Below are 15,780 nucleotides of genomic sequence, written 5' to 3' on the forward strand. Positions count from 1 at the left end.
GTGTATAAGAATGCAACTGATTTCTGTACATTGATTTTGTATCCTGCAACTTTGCTGAATTCCTGTATCAGTTCTAGCAGACTTTTGGTGGAGTCTATCGGATTTTCCATGTATAATATCATGTCATCTGCAAAAAGCAAAAGCTTGACTTCATCTTTGCCAATTTGGATGCCTTTGATTTCCTTTTGTTGTCTGATTGCTGATGCTAGAACTTCCAGCACTCTGTTAAACAGCAGCGGTGAGAGTGGGCATCCTTGTCGTGTTCCTGATCTCAGGGAAAAAGCTCTCAGTTTTTCCCCGTTGAGGATGATGTTAGCTGTGGGCTTTTCATAAATGGCTTTTATGATATTTAAGTATGTTCCTTCTATCCCGACTTTCTCAAGGGTTTTTATTAAGAAAGGGTGCTGGATTTTGTCAAAGGCCTTTTCTGCATCGATTGACAGGATCATATGGTTCTTCTCTTTTTTTTTGTTAATGTGATGTATCACGTTGATTGATTTGCGAATGTTGAACCAGCCCTGCATCCCAGGAATGAATCCCACTTGATCATGGTGAATAATTCTTTTTATATGCCGTTGAATTCGATTTGCTAGTATCTTATTGAGAATTTTTGCATCCATATTCATCAGGGATATTGGCCTGTAGTTCTCTTTTTTGACTGGGTCTCTGTCTGGTTTAGGAATCAAAGTAATACTGGCTTCATAGAATGAGTCTGGAAGTTTTCCTTCCCTTTCTATTTCTTGGAATAGCTTGAGAAGGATAGGTATTATCTCTGCTTTAAACGTCTGGTAGAACTCTCCTGGGAAGCCATCTGGTCCTGGACTCTTATTTGTTGGGAGATTTTTGATAACCGATTCAATTTCTTCGCTGGTTATGGGTCTGTTCAAGCTTTCTATTTCCTCCTGATTGAGTTTTGGAAGAGTGTGGGTGTTCAGGAATTTGTCCATTTCTTCCAGGTTGTCCAATTTGTTGGCATATAATTTTTCATAGTATTCCCTGATAATTGTTTGTATCTCTGAGGGATTGGTTGTAATAATTCCATTTTCATTCATGATTTTATCTATTTGGGTCATCTCCCTTTTCTTTTTGAGAAGCCTGGCTAGAGGTTTGTCAATTTTGTTTATTTTTTCAAAAAACCAACTCTTGGTTTCGTTGATCTGCTCTACAGTTTTTTTAGATTCTATATTTATTTCTGCTCTGATCTTTATTATTTCTCTTCTTCTGCTGGGTTTAGGCTGCCTTTGCTGTTCTGCTTCTAGTTCCTTTAGGTGTGCTGTTAGATTTTGTATTTGGGATTTTTCTTGTTTCTTGAGATAGGCCTGGATTGCAATGTATTTTCCTCTCAGGACTGCCTTTGCTGCGTCCCAAAGCGTTTGGATTGTTGTATTTTCATTTTCATTTGTTTCCATATATTTTTTAATTTCTTCTCTAATTGCCTGGTTGACCCACTCATTCGTTAGTAGGGTGTTCTTTAACCTCCATGCTTTTGGAGGTTTTCCAGACTTTTTTCTGTGGTTGATTTCAAGCTTCATAGCATTGTGGTCTGAAAGTAAGCATGGTATAATTTCAATTCTTGTAAACTTATGAAGGGCTGTTTTGTGACCCAGTATATGATCTATCTTGGAGAATGTTCCATGTGCACTCGAGAAGAAAGTATATTCTGTTGCTTTGGGATGCAGAGTTCTAAATATATCTGTCAAGTCCATCTGATCCAATGTCTCATTCAGGGCCCTTGTTTCTTTATTGACCGTGTGTCTAGATGATCTATCCATTTCTGTAAGTGGGGTGTTAAAGTCCCCTGCAATTACCACATTCTTATCAATAAGGTTGCTTATGTTTATGAGTAATTGTTTTATATATTTGGGGGCTCCGGTATTCGGCGCATAGACATTTATAATTGTTAGCTCTTCCTGATGGATAGACCCTGTAACTATTATATAATGTCCTTCTTCATCTCTTGTTACAGCCTTTAATTTAAAGTCTAGTTTGTCTGATATAAGTATGGCTACTCCAGCTTTCTTTTGGGTTCCAGTAGCATGATAAATAGTTCTCTATCCCCTCACTCTCAATCTAAAGGTGTCCTCAGGTCTAAAATGAGTCTCTTGTAGACAGCAAATAGATGGGTCTTGTTTTTTTATCCATTCTGATACCCTATGTCTTTTGGTTGGTGCATTTAATCCATTTACATTCAGTGTTATTATAGAAAGATACGGGTTTAGAGTCATTGTGATGTCTATATGTTTTATGCTTGTAGTGATGTCTCTGGGACTTTGTCTCACAGGGTCCCCCTTAGGATCTCTTGTAGGGCTGGTTTAGTGGTGACAAATTCCTTCAGTTTTTGTTTGTTTGGGAAGACCTTTATCTCTCCTTCTATTCTAAATGACAGACTTGCTGGATAAAGGATTCTTGGCTGCATATTTTTTCTGTCTAGCACCCTGAAAATCTCGTGCCAATTCTTTCTAGCCTGCCAAGTTTTAAAAGAGAGATCAGTCACGAGTCTTATAGGTCTCCCTTTATATGTGAGGGCACGTTTACCCCTTGCTGCTTTCAGAATTTTCTCTTTATCCTTGTATTTTGCCAGTTTCACTATGATATGTCGTGCAGAAGATGGATTCAAGTTACGTCTGAAGGGAGTTCTCTGTGCCTCTTGGATTTCAATGCCTTTTTCCTTCCCCAGTTCAGGGAAGTTCTCAGCTATTATTTCTTCAAGTACCCCTTCAGCACCTTTCCCTCTCTCTTCCTCCTCTGGGATACCAATTATGCATATATTATTTCTTTTTAGTGTATCACTTAGTTCTCTAATTTTCCCCTCATACTCCTGGATTTTTTTTATCTCTCTTTTTCTCAGCTTCCTCTTTTTCCATAACTTTATCTTCTAGTTCACCTATACTCGCCTCTGCCTCTTCAAGCCGAGCTGTGGTGGTTTCCATTTTGTTATGCATTTCGTTTAAAGCGTTTTTCAGCTCCTCGTGACTGTTCCTTAGTCCCTTGATCTCTGTAGCAAGAGATTCTCTGCTGTCCTGTATACTGTTTTCAAGCCCAGCGATTAATTTTATGACTATTATTCTAAATTCACTTTCTGTTATATTATTTAAATCCTTTTTGATCAGCTCATTAGCTGTTGTTATTTCCTGGAGATTCTTCTGAGGGGAGTTCTTCCGCTTGGTCATTTTGGATAGTCCCTGGCGTGGTGAGGACCTGCAGGGCACTTCCTCTGTGCTGTGGTGTATAACTGGAGTTGGTGGGCGGAGCCGCAGTCAGACCTGATGTCTGCCCCCAGCCCACTGCTGGGGCGTCAGTCAGACTGGTGTGTGCCTTCTCTTCCCCTCTCCTAGGGGCGGGATTCACTGTGGGGTGGCGTGGCCCGTCTGGGCTACTTGCACACTGCCAGGCTTGTGATGCTGGGGATCTGGCGTATTAGCTGGGGTGGGTAGGCAAGGTGCACAGGGGCAGGAGGGGCAGGCTTAGCTCGCTTCTCCTTAGGTGATCCACTTCAGGAGGGGCCCTGTGGCAGCGGGAGGGAGTCAGATCCGCTGCCGGAGGTTTGGCTCCGCAGAAGCGCAGAGTTGGGTGTTTGCGCGGAGCGAGCAAGTTCCCTGGCAGGAATTGGTTCCCTTTGGGATTTCGGCTGGGGGATGGGTGGGGGAGATGGCGCTGGCGAGCGCCTTTGTTCCCCACCAAACTGAGCTCTGTTGTCAGGCGGCTCAGCAGCTCTCCCTCCCTTTGTCCTCCAGCCTTCCCGCTTTCCGAGCAGAGCTGTTAACTTATGACCTCCCAGACGCTAAGTCGCGCTTGTTGTGGGAACACAGTCCGTCAGGCCCCTCCGCTTTTGCAAGCCAGACTCGGGGGCTCTGCTTGGCCGGCGAGCCGCCCCTCCGCCCCGGCTCCCTCCCGCCAGTCTGTGGAGCGCGCACCGCCTTGTCGCCCTTCCTACCCTCTTCCGTGGGCCTCTCGTCTGCGTTTGGCTCCGGCGACTCTGTTCTGCTAATCCTCTGGCGGTTTTCTGGGTTATTTAGGCAGGTGTAGATGGAATCTAAGTGATCAGCAGGACGTGCGGTGAGCCCAGCGTCCTCCTAAGCCGCCATCTTGCAAAAACCTCCCTACTCACACTCTCTTTAGTTAAAAATATAAATAAACATAAAAGAAAAAGCTAGTGCTTGTCTTCCTAAGATTTAGGGGAGGTTCTCTGAGAGCCAGTGCACAGTGCTGGAGACTTTGGAGCAGGTCTGAGGCCAAGGCAGGGCTCAGAGAAAGGTTTAAGGAGCTGCTCAGAGCCACCAGGAGGCTCCATATATTGACTTAGGACAAACCAACAGAGCCTCAGGCCAGGCACTCTCTTTTTAAGTGTCTTTATAAACCACACTGCTCTCCTTGAGCTCCTGGTTCCATTCAGGAGGAGAGGCTCCCGATACTGACAGACGTACTAGGCCCAGATTCAGAACCTTGTGCTGATTTAGAGCCAGGATAGGTATTGCCTCCCAGCCACATTCCTGCATCCTTCTGGGTAGATTCAACAGCTAGTCTTGTCCCAGTCACCTCCCCTGCAATTGTTGTTTTTTTGTTTTTTTGTTTTTTTGCTTGTTATTACCAAAGAGTTACTGACTAATTTTCTTGTTCACTTCTGTTCATTTCTCTGAAAGGAGTGGTCCTTTGTCTGAAATGGCTAGACTGACTTGTTCTTTTGTCACTTATTTAATATTGAGCACGTGTTGGTAAATCCACATGCAAGAGTTTTGGGGGAGTATCAAATGAATCTGATACAAATCTTGACTTCAAGAAACTTGCAGCCACTTATGAGAAATAAGACATGTTGACTCAGCATGTATTTATTAAGAACCTATCATATGTCAGGTTCTACACTGATTTCCTGAGACACAGCAATGGATGGCCACTCTTGCTTGTATAGCTCACATGAAAACAGAAAAGTATACACTGCATGCTGAATATGTTATTTTTAAAAGTCAGCACCTTGGTTTCTTAAAAGAAGAGAGGAAGCTGTTCTTGTCAGGAAAACACATTGATAAGTGTGGAGTGTGGAAGTTGGGCCTCTAGGGCCTTGGCCATCGGATGCTAGGGCTTTTGAGGAAGGAGCAGCTACTCAACGTGACCGTGGGGAGGAGCTCAGATGCCAGTCTTCCTGGTACCATGAGCTAACGGGTGGTGAGAGAGGAGGGCAGGGATTCTCATTTCAGGTTGGGGGTCACAAAAGGCATTACAGTGGAAACAACACCTGGATTTAAGTTAGCTGGGCCAGCTCTTAGGAGAATACCCCAGGCAAAGGGAATAATATATCTAGGACTAGAGGCCAGGCTAAGTGAGATGCAAAGCGTTGCTATATGATGAAATCCCATAGGACAATGAAAAACCAGTCTCTAAATCTGCATGTGTCAACATGGGGAGATCTCGAAAAATAATGCTGTTAGAAAGGCATATAGATATGTAGATGTAGATCTAAATCTAGAAGAAAAACACAACAAACTCATCAGAGTGATTACCTCTGGGGAGAGGAGAAGGGATTGAGGATGGGGGTGAAGAGGTCTTACGCTTTCTCTGTAAGTGTTCCAGTTTATCACAAGGGGAATATATTCATGTATTATTTCAGGAATTAGAAATCTATTATACAAGGTGAAAACTGGTCAGTGCTATAGACAGAGATCGGGTCTATGGGACAGAAAGGGTGGGAGAGAGCACTTCCAGCTGGGAGGAAACTGTGAGGGAGGCAGCCCCTTGTTGAAGAATGGGCCAGATCTGGCCTTGCAGAGATGGAGTGGATGCAGAAATAGGAAAGTGCACAGTGGATAAGGGGAAGAGTCATAGTTTACTTGAAATGAGCATGTGGCAGGGAAGATTGGGGGTGAGGGAGAAAAGATGGGTCAGGACCTAGTCATTGGGGGCCAGGTTGAAGGTTTTGGAGGCTTTGGAGCAAAAGAAGCACTCAGCAGGGCTGGCAGCTACAGGCAATGTGGGAGGTGGGGGTCAAGTCAGGAGGCTATGACAGTGGCCCACTGGTCAGAGGTTAGGGACAGAATGGGATAGGGGTGTAAGGCCCCATGAGTGCAGAATGCCAGGGCATGTCTGCAGATCACACAATTCAAACCTAAAACCCCTACCCAGCTTCTTAGAAAGGTTCTTATCTCTAGCCTCAAACACTGTGGGGTAAGGCAGGCTCTGAAGAATGACGTGCTGTTTAAACTGACACTCTCAAGGAAGGCTTTAGTTTCCTTGAAAAATTCTTTATTAATTTAAACACCACAGCTTTCTGCTAACACTAAGAAGAGATTATAATATTCCAGCGGGACTTCCTTTGCTTAACATGAAAATAAACCTGACAGACGGATTACAAAACTAAACACGGAATATTACAAGAAACACTAATTACCTCCCATTCTTTCTTCTCACTCACTAAAACAACTATTTAGACAAACAAAGAAGTGGAGAGAAGGAGGGAGCTGAACTGAAGGGTGTTTGGCTCCACTAATCCCTGCTGCTTTGATAAATCTGAAATAGGATCATTTGACATCTGAGAAGTGGGAGGTATCTTTCAAGGAGCACTTTGCATCGGGTTACCTCAGGTAACTCTGATTTACCTTTTGAATGAAACAGTCTTTCAGCTGAACATATAATTTTTCCTCTGTGAAGCAGCCTCAGAACCCTCCCCTCTCCTTCTCTGGCTGGGGTAATTGCCCCTCCTCCGGGCTTGAGCCCCCTGCTCTGTTACAACACTGGGGCAGAGGAAGAGGGAAGAAGAAGAAGAAAAGAATGGCTGGTTCCATACCTAACATTTATATTCTGGACCCAGGATTTCAATGTAATAGTTAAATCCCGCCCCCTCACCCCACCTTCCATCAGATCCTTCTCTTCAGCAACTTTTCTTTGGAAGGACTCTTGTGAGTGATGCGGGAATTCTTACAAAAACTCATGAAGGCCTGAGAGCACAGCATAAAATGAATGACATGCAACTTCCTAAATAATCAACCTGAGCATGTACACACTCACATCAGTTGTCTACATAAATGCCTACCTTGCTAGGTTCTGTGGTGTGACCCTCCCAACCTTCCTATCACACCTTTCTCTTTGTCTCTCTCTGACAGGTTTGGAGCTTCTGGTTCTACCTTGTCCCAGTTTTGCCTCAACTGCCACCTTGCTCCTGCATCCTGTGCTGTCTGTCTCATCATGATCAATACTGATGAGATGAGTGGATTGGTCTAAGGGCTAATGTAGTAATTGCAGGGGATACTCAACTCCTCTATGAACTTTCTTATCCTATTTAATGTTGCTGCTTGAAATCCTGCAAATCCTGGGAGTATGAGTCTCTTCCAACTCAGCCCCTCCTGTGTGTACCTGAAATGCCTTCTTCTCAGAGCTTTGTGTTAGAGCACCTGGGTTTTTGGGTGGAAAGGGAATAGTTGCCACTCTGAATATCACCTCAAACAGTTCCCCTCCGAATTTCCATTAAGCCCTTTACTTCATTTTAGTTCTTGGCTGCATTTTCCATTTGCCCATCTTGTGTTGGGTGACTTGCTATTTTGTTTGAACATTGTATATTTACTTACTTACCTATTATAAGTGTTTCTCAAATCCGTATCCCTAGATTTAGGCAAACAAATAAAGTAAACTGAAATGTAAAACTAACTGTACGTGTTTAAGCTGTGTTCAAACTGTGTACGTGTTTGGATCACCAAAACGGATTACTAGCATTCTACTTAGGAATTGAGGACTTGCCAGCTAATAAGACCCCAGGGTAACTTTTTATCCTGTTTGTTTTATTTTTTATTGGAATTTTTTTGAGGTTCTTTTTTAAAAAATCAATCAATTAATTAATTTTTTAATTTACATCCAAGTTAGCATATAGTGCAACAATGATTTTAGGAGTAGATTCCTTAATGTCCCTTACCTACTTAGCCCATCCACCCTCCCACAACCCCTCCAGCAACCCTCTGTTCTCTATATTTAAGAGTCTCTTATGTTTTGTCCCCCTCCCTGTTTTTATATAATTTTTGCTTCCCTCCCCTTATGTTCATCTGTATTGTATCTTAAAGTCCTCATATGAGTGAAGCCATATGATATTTGTCTTTCTCTGACTGACTAATTTCACTTAGCACAATATCCTCTAGTTCCATCCATGTAGTTGTAAATGGCAAGATTTCATTCTTTTCGATTGCTGAGTAATACTCCATTGAATATATATACCACATCTTCTTTATCCATTCATCCATCGATGGACATTTGGGCTCTTTCCATACTTTGGCTATTGTTGATCGTGCTGCTATAAACATGGAGGTGAATGTGCCTCTTTGAACCAGCATACCTGTATCCCTTGGATAAATGCCTAGTAGTGCAATTTTGGGTCATAGAGTAGTTCTCCTTTTAATTTTTGAGAAATGTCCATAATGTTTTACAGAGTGGCTACACCAGTTTGTATTCCCACCAACAGTGCAAAAGAGATGCTCTTTCTCTGCATCCTCTCCAACATCTGTTGTTGCCTAAGTTGTTAATGTTAGTCATTCTGACAGGTATGAAGTGTTATCACATTGTGGTTTTGATTTGTATTTTCCTGATGATGTGTGATGTGGAGCATTTTTTCATGTGTTGGTTGCCCATCTGGATGTCTTCTTTGGAGAAGTGTCTATTCATGTCATTTGCCCATTTCTTCACTGGATTCTTTGTTTTTTGGGTGTTGAGTTTGGTTAAGTTCTTTATAGATTTTGGATACTAACCTTTTATCTGATATGTCGTTTGCAAATATCTTCTTCCAACCCATCCGTTGCCTTTTAGTTTTGCTGATTGTTTCCTTCACTGTGCAGAAGCTTTTCATTTTGATGAGGTCCCAATAGTTCATTTTTGCTTTTGTTCCCCTTGCCTCCAGAGATGTGCTGTGGCCAAAGTAAAAGATGTTTTTGACTGTTTCTCCCTGAGGATTTGATGGCTTCCTGTCTTACATTTAGGTCTTTCATCCATTTTGAGTTTAGTTTTGTGTATGGTGTAACAAAATGGTCCAGGTTCATATTTCTGCATGTCACTGTCCAGTTTTCCCACCACCACTTACTGAAGAGACTGTCTTTATTCCATCGGATAGTCTTTCCTGCTTTGTGAAAGATTAGTTGGCCATACGTTTGTGGGTCCATTTATGGGTTCTCTATTCTGTTCCATTGATCTGAGTGTCTGTTTTTGTGCCAGTACCATACTGTCTTGATGATAACAGCTTTGTAATACAGCTTGAAGTCCAGAATTGTGATTCCTCCTGCTTTGGTTTTCTTTTTCAAGGTTGCTTTGGCTATTTGGGGTCTTTTGTGGTTCCATGAAAATTTTAGGATTGTTTGTTCTAGCTCTGTGAAGAATGCTGGTGTTATTTTGATAGGAATTGCATTGAATATGTAGATTGCTTTGGGTAGTATTGACATTTTAACAATATCTGTTCTTCCAATCCAGGAGCATGGAATCTTTTTCCATTTTTTTGTGTCTTCTTTGATTTCTTTCATAAGCTTTCTATAGTTTTCAGTGTATAGATTTTTCAGCTCTTCAGTTACATTTATTCCTAGGTATTTTATGGGTTTTGGTGCAATTGTAAATGGGATCGATTCCTTGATTTCTCTTTCTGTTGCTTCATTGTTGGTGTATAGGAATGCAGCCGATTTCTGTGCATTGATTTTAATGTTTTTTTTAATTTATTTATTTTTTTTTGGTGGGGGGACAGAGAGAGACAGAGCATGAACAGGGGAGGGGCAGAGAGAGAGGGAGACACAGAATTGGAAACAGGCTCCAGGCTCCGAGCCATCAGCCCAGAGCCTGACGCGGGGCTCGAACTCACGGACCGCGAGATCGTGACCTGGCTGAAGTCGGACGCTTAACCGACTGCGCCACCCAGGCGCCCCTGTGCATTGATTTTATATCCTGCAACTTTGCTGAACTATGGATCAGTTCTAGCAGTTGTTTGGTAGAATCTTTTGGGTTTTCCATATAGAGTATCATGTCATCTGCAAAAAGTGGAAGTTTGACTTCCTGGCCGATTTGGATCCTTTTTATTTCTTTGAATTGTCTAATTCCTGAGGCTAAGTCTTCCAGTACTATGTTGAATAACAGTGGTGAGAGTGGACATCCCTGTCTTGTTCCTGACCTTAGGGGGAAAGCTCTCAGTTTTTCCCCGTTGAGGATGATATTAGCATTGGGTCTTTCATATATGGCTTTTATGATCTCATCATATGCTCCTTCTATCCCTACTTTCTTGAGGGTTTTTATCAAGAAAGGATGTTGTTTTGAGGGGCACCTGGGTGTCTCAGTCGGTTACGTATCCAACTTCGGCTCAGGTCATGATTTCACAGTTTATGAGTTTGAACCCCTCATCAGGCTCTAGGTTGACTCCTCAGAGCCTGGAGCCTACTTCAGATTCTGTGTCTCCCTCTCTCTGCCCCTCCCCTGCTCATACTCTGTCTCTCTGTCTCTGTCTCTCAAAAATAAATAAATGTTAAGAAAGGATGCTGTATTTTGTCAAATGTTTTCTCTGCATCTGTTGAGAGGATCATGTGGTTCTTTTCTTTTCTTTTATTGATGTGATGAATCACATTGGTTGTTTTGTGGATATTGAACCAGCCCTGCATCCCAGGTATAAATCCCACTTGGTCACAGTGAATAATTTTTTTTAATGTATTGTTGGATCCAGTTGGCTAATATCTTGTTAAGGATTTTTGCATCCATGTTCATCATGGAAATTGGTCTATGCTTGTCCTTTTTACTGTAGTCTTTGTCTGGTTTTGAAATCAAGGTAATGCTGGCTTCCTAGAAAGAGTTTGGAAGTTTTCTTTCCATTTCTATTTTTTGGAACAGCTTCAAGAGAATAGATGTTAACTCTTCCTTAAATGTTTGGTAGAATTCTCCTGGAAAGCCATCTGGCCCTGGACTCTTGTTTTTTGGCAGATTTTTGATTACTAATTTGATTTCCTTACTGGTTATGGGTGCGTTCGATTTTTCTATTTCTTCCTGTTTCAGTTTTGGTAGTGTATATGTTTCTAGGAATTTGTCCATGTCTTCCAGATTGCCCATTTTATTGGCATATAATCGCTCATAATATTCTCTTATGACTGTTTTTATTTCTGTTGTGTTGGTTGTGATCTCTCCTCTTTTATTCTTGATTTTATTTATTTGGGTCCTTTCCTTTTTCTTTTTGATCAAACTTGCTAGTGGTTTATCAATTTTGTTAATTCTTTCAAAGAACCAGCTTCTGGTTTCATTGATCTATTCTAATGTTTTTCCCCCACTTTGGTTTCGATAGCATTAATTTTTGCTCTAATCTTTATTATTTCCTGTCTTCTGTTGTTATTGGGTTTTATTTGTTGTTCTTTTTCCAGCTTTTTGAAGTGTAAGGTTAGGTTGTGTATCTGAGACATTTCTTCCTTCTTTAGAAAGGCCTGGATTGCTGTATATACTTCCCTCTTGTGACCATGTTTGCTGCATCCCAGAGGTTTTTGGCTATAGTGTAATCATTTTCATTGACTTCCATGTACTTTTTAATTTCCTCTTTAACTTCTTGGTTAGCCCATTCATTCTTTAGTAGGATGTTCTTTAGTCTCCAAGTATTTGTTATCTTTCCACATTTTATCTTCTGGTTGATTTCGAGTTTCTTAGTGTTGTGGTCTGAAAATATGCACAGTATGATCTCTATCTTTTTGTACTTGAGAACTGATCTGTGTCCCAGTATGTGATCTATTCTGGAGAATGTTCTATGTTCACTGGAGAAGAATGTATATTCCTCTGCTTTAGGATGTAATGTTCTGGATATATCTGGTAAGTCCATAAGGTCCAGTGTGTCATTCAAAGCCATTGTTTCCTTGACTTTCTGTTTAGACAATCTGTCCATTGTTGTAAGTGGGATGTTGAAGTTCCCTACTATTATGGTATTATTATCAATGAGTTTCTTTATGTTTGTGATTAATTGTTTTATATGTTTGGGTCCTTTCACATTTAGGGCATAAATATTTACAATTGTGTCTTCTTGGTGGATAGACCCCTTGATTATGATACAGTGCCCTTATTCATCTCTTTTTGCAGTCTTTATTTTAAAATCTAGATTGTCTCATATAAGTATGGCTACTCTGGCTTTCTTTTTTCAACCATTAGTGTGATAGATGGTTCTCCATCCCTTTACTTTCAATCTGAAGGTGTCTTTAGGTCTAAAGTGAGTCTCTTGTAAACAGCATATAGATGGATCTTGTTTTCTTATCCATTCTGTTATCCTATGTCTTTTGATTGGAGCTTTTAGTCCATTGACGTTTGGAGTGACTAGTGAAAGATATGAGTTTATTGCTATTATGTTGCTTGTAGAGTTGGAGTTTCTGATGGTGTTTTCTGGTCCTTTCTAGTCTTTGTTGCTTTTGGTCTTTTTTTTCCCCCCCATCTTTTCTCCCCTCACTGAGTCACCTTAAACTTTCTTGCAGGGCTGGTTTCGTGGTCATGAACTCCTTTAATTTTTGTCTGTCTGGGACATTTTTTATCTCTCCTTCTATTTTGAATGACAGCCTTATTGGGTAAAGGATTCTTGCTGCATTTTTTTTTTTGATTCATCACATTGAATATATCCTGCTACTCCTTTCTGGCATGCCAAATTTCTGTGGATAGGTGTGCTGCGAATCTGATCTGTCTTCCCTGGTAGGTAAGGACGTTTTTTTCCCTTGCTGCTTTCATGATTCTTTCCTTGTCTGAGTATTTTGTGAATTTGACTATGATATGCCTTGTTGATGGTTGGTTTTTGTTGAATCTAATGGGAGTCCTTTGTGCTTCCTGGATTTTCATGTCCATGTCTTTCCCCATGTTAGGAAAGTTTTCCACTAAGATTTGCTCACCTAAATTTTCTACCTCTTTTTGTCTGTCTTCCTCTTCTGGCACCCCTATGATTCTGATGTTGTTCCTTTTTAATGAGTCACTGATTTCTCTAATTCTTAAATCGTGCTCTTTTGCCTTAGTCTATCTCTTTATTTCTGCTTAATTATTCTCTGTAAGTTTGTCCTCTATATCGCTGATTTGCTGCTCTGCCTTATCCATTCTTGCTGCTGTGGCATGTATTTGGGATTGCAGCTCAGTTATAGCATTTTTTATTTCATTCTGAGTAGCTTTTTACTTCTTTATCTCTGCAGAAAGGGATTCTAATCTATTTTCAATAGATCGTATTCTTACTATCATGATTTTAAATTCTGGTTCAGACATCTTGCTTGTATCTGTGTTGATTAAGTCCCTGGCTGTCATTTCTTCCTGCTCTTTCTTTTGGGGTGAATTCCTTCATTTTGTCATTTTGAAGGAAGAAAAGAAATTAATAAGATAAAAAAAATTAAAATTAAAAACAACAACAACACACACACACATCAAATAAATGATGTTAGATTCTAGTTGTGTTTTGGTTTGGTTGCTGAAAGGAGCTTGATAGAATAGAGAAAAAAAGGGGGAAAAAAGAAAAAAGAAAAAGAAAAGGAAAACATTTGAATATTTGAAAAAATGAATACAATGAAATAGAATAAAATGAAACGATGGAAGTCAAACAGAATTTGAAAAATTTATAAAAAAGTAAAAACATGCAGTAAAAAAAATTAAAGAAAAATAGAAAATAAAAATAATTTTTTTCTCTTTCTGCATTCAAGAAAAAGAAAAGAAAAAAATAGAAAATTGAATAGATGGACCAGTGAACAGACTGAAATACGATTGAAATTACATTGTTTTCCCCTAGGAGTCAAACTATGAAGCACTTTATAGTCTGTAAAGGCGGAGAGGTTTGTGGTGTTCCTGAAGAGCGATGTTGGCTCAGTTTGGGCGGGGCTTAGTGTAATGACTCCATTCTCCACTAGATGGCATTGCTTAGCTTACTGGGGTGGATTGTTGTGGTACTTGTAGGTGTGTATGCGCATGCCCCCCAGGGGAGTGAAAATGGCATCACCCAGCTACCAGTCTCTAGTATCAGAACTCTGTTCTCTCTGATCAGCAATTGCGTACCTGTCCTTTGTCTCCAGCTTCAGTCCACTCCCTGCTTTTATGCTATCTGTGACCAAGCCATCAGGTTGCCCAGTGGCACCTCCCTCCTGAGTTTTATCTCAGATGGGGCCATGTTTCCTGACCCCTCACTTCTGAGGGACTGTAGCTTTGACCCACTCAGGTCCTCTACAAGAGGGTCTCACAGGCATTGGCCGTGTGCCAGCCACACCCAGCAACGTTCACAGGACTGTGCTATTGCCGATGCCCAGAGACTGCAGCTGGGTGCCAGCCTGCCCCAGAAAAAGTTCATGCGATCGTGTAGCAGCAGTGTTTCCAGGTTTATGGAAAATCACAACACACATCTGGCACCAGCCTTCACCCCCAATGACCTTGTTCCTGCACTGACCAGTGTGGTTGTTCTCTGGGGTTTGCTGGGACCTGGTGGCCACACAGCCCCCATCAAATGTCCTTTGAGCAGAGAACCACCTCTCCCTGTGTGGCCTGAGGATCCCTGAACCTCACTCTATTCCTGGGGATTCGCCCTTTACACCAGAGCACCACCAAGTATTGAACTGTGGACTTTCAGACTCTGCACTCCCCCTATTTATAGAGTCTTAATGGAATTTAGACTTTCTCCTTTGTCCTTTCTCCCTTTTTAGTTCAGTCCCTGTGACTGTTTCTACTTTTCCACTTTGTCTCCAGCTGCTTTTGGGGGGGTGCTTTTCCTGTACTCTCCTCCCATCTCTGTCCTTTCTCCACAAGCAAAAACAGCTCCCTGCCCTCTGTGGCTTCTCTCTCCCTCAGTTCACCTTTCCATGCCGTGTACCTGCTGAGTTCTGTGGTTCAGGTTGTGCAAATTGTTGTGTTAATCCTCAAACCAGTTTTGTAGGTGTGCAGGATGCTTTAATGTTGATCTGGCTGTATTTCATGGATGCAAGATGCAAAAAAACTTCCATGCTGTTCTGCCTTCTTGGCTCCTCCCTTATTTTAATTTTTTAAAAAATTTCTTGAGAGAAAGAGAGAGAGAGAGAGCAAGAACAAGTGGGGGAGGGGCAGAGGAAGTGAGAGAGAGAGAGAGAGAGAGAGAGAGAGAGAGAACTCCAAGCAGATTCTACACCCAGCAAGGAGCCCAACATGGGGCTTGATTTCACCACTGTGAGATCCTGATCTGAGCTGAAATCAAGAGTCAGACCCTTAACCAGTTGAGCCACCTAGGTGTCCCTATCCTATTTGTTTTAAACTAAAGATGGGTTTCCATGGGATTCTCAGAGTTCATTTTAAGCCTATTTGGGGGTGAGCATAGTAAGACATATAGGCAGCAAATAAGGATTCAAAGTCCATAAAAAGAGGGAAGCTCCAGAGTGTCCCCAAGCTCTGAGGCCTGGGAAAAGTGGGAGGACTGTCAGTTCCTTGGAGTGACTGCAGGTTTCCTGCTCATGTGTAAAGCTCAGCACTGAGGGAACTTATGAGAGTGAGTATGTTATGAACTGTGTTTTCCCCAAATTCATAACCTCTAACATGACTATATTTGGAGATAGGACCTTACAGAGGTACTTGAGGTTAGGTCACACAGATATGGCCCTGGCCTAGTAGGATTAGGGTCCTTGTAAGAAGAGGAGGAGACACCAGGGACATTCATGCACAGAGAAAAGGCCATGTGAGGACACAGCAAGGAGGCAGCCATCTGCAAGGCAAAGGGAGAGGCCTTAGGAGAGATGAAACCTGCTGACATCTTGATCTTGGATTTCCAGTATCCATAACTGTGAACAAATAAATTTCTCTTTGAGCCACATAGTCTGTGGTGTTTTGTCAGGGCAGCCTGAGCAGACT

Source organism: Prionailurus bengalensis, chromosome C2, assembly GCF_016509475.1.
Source record: "Prionailurus bengalensis isolate Pbe53 chromosome C2, Fcat_Pben_1.1_paternal_pri, whole genome shotgun sequence".
Taxonomy (NCBI): domain Eukaryota; kingdom Metazoa; phylum Chordata; class Mammalia; order Carnivora; family Felidae; genus Prionailurus; species Prionailurus bengalensis.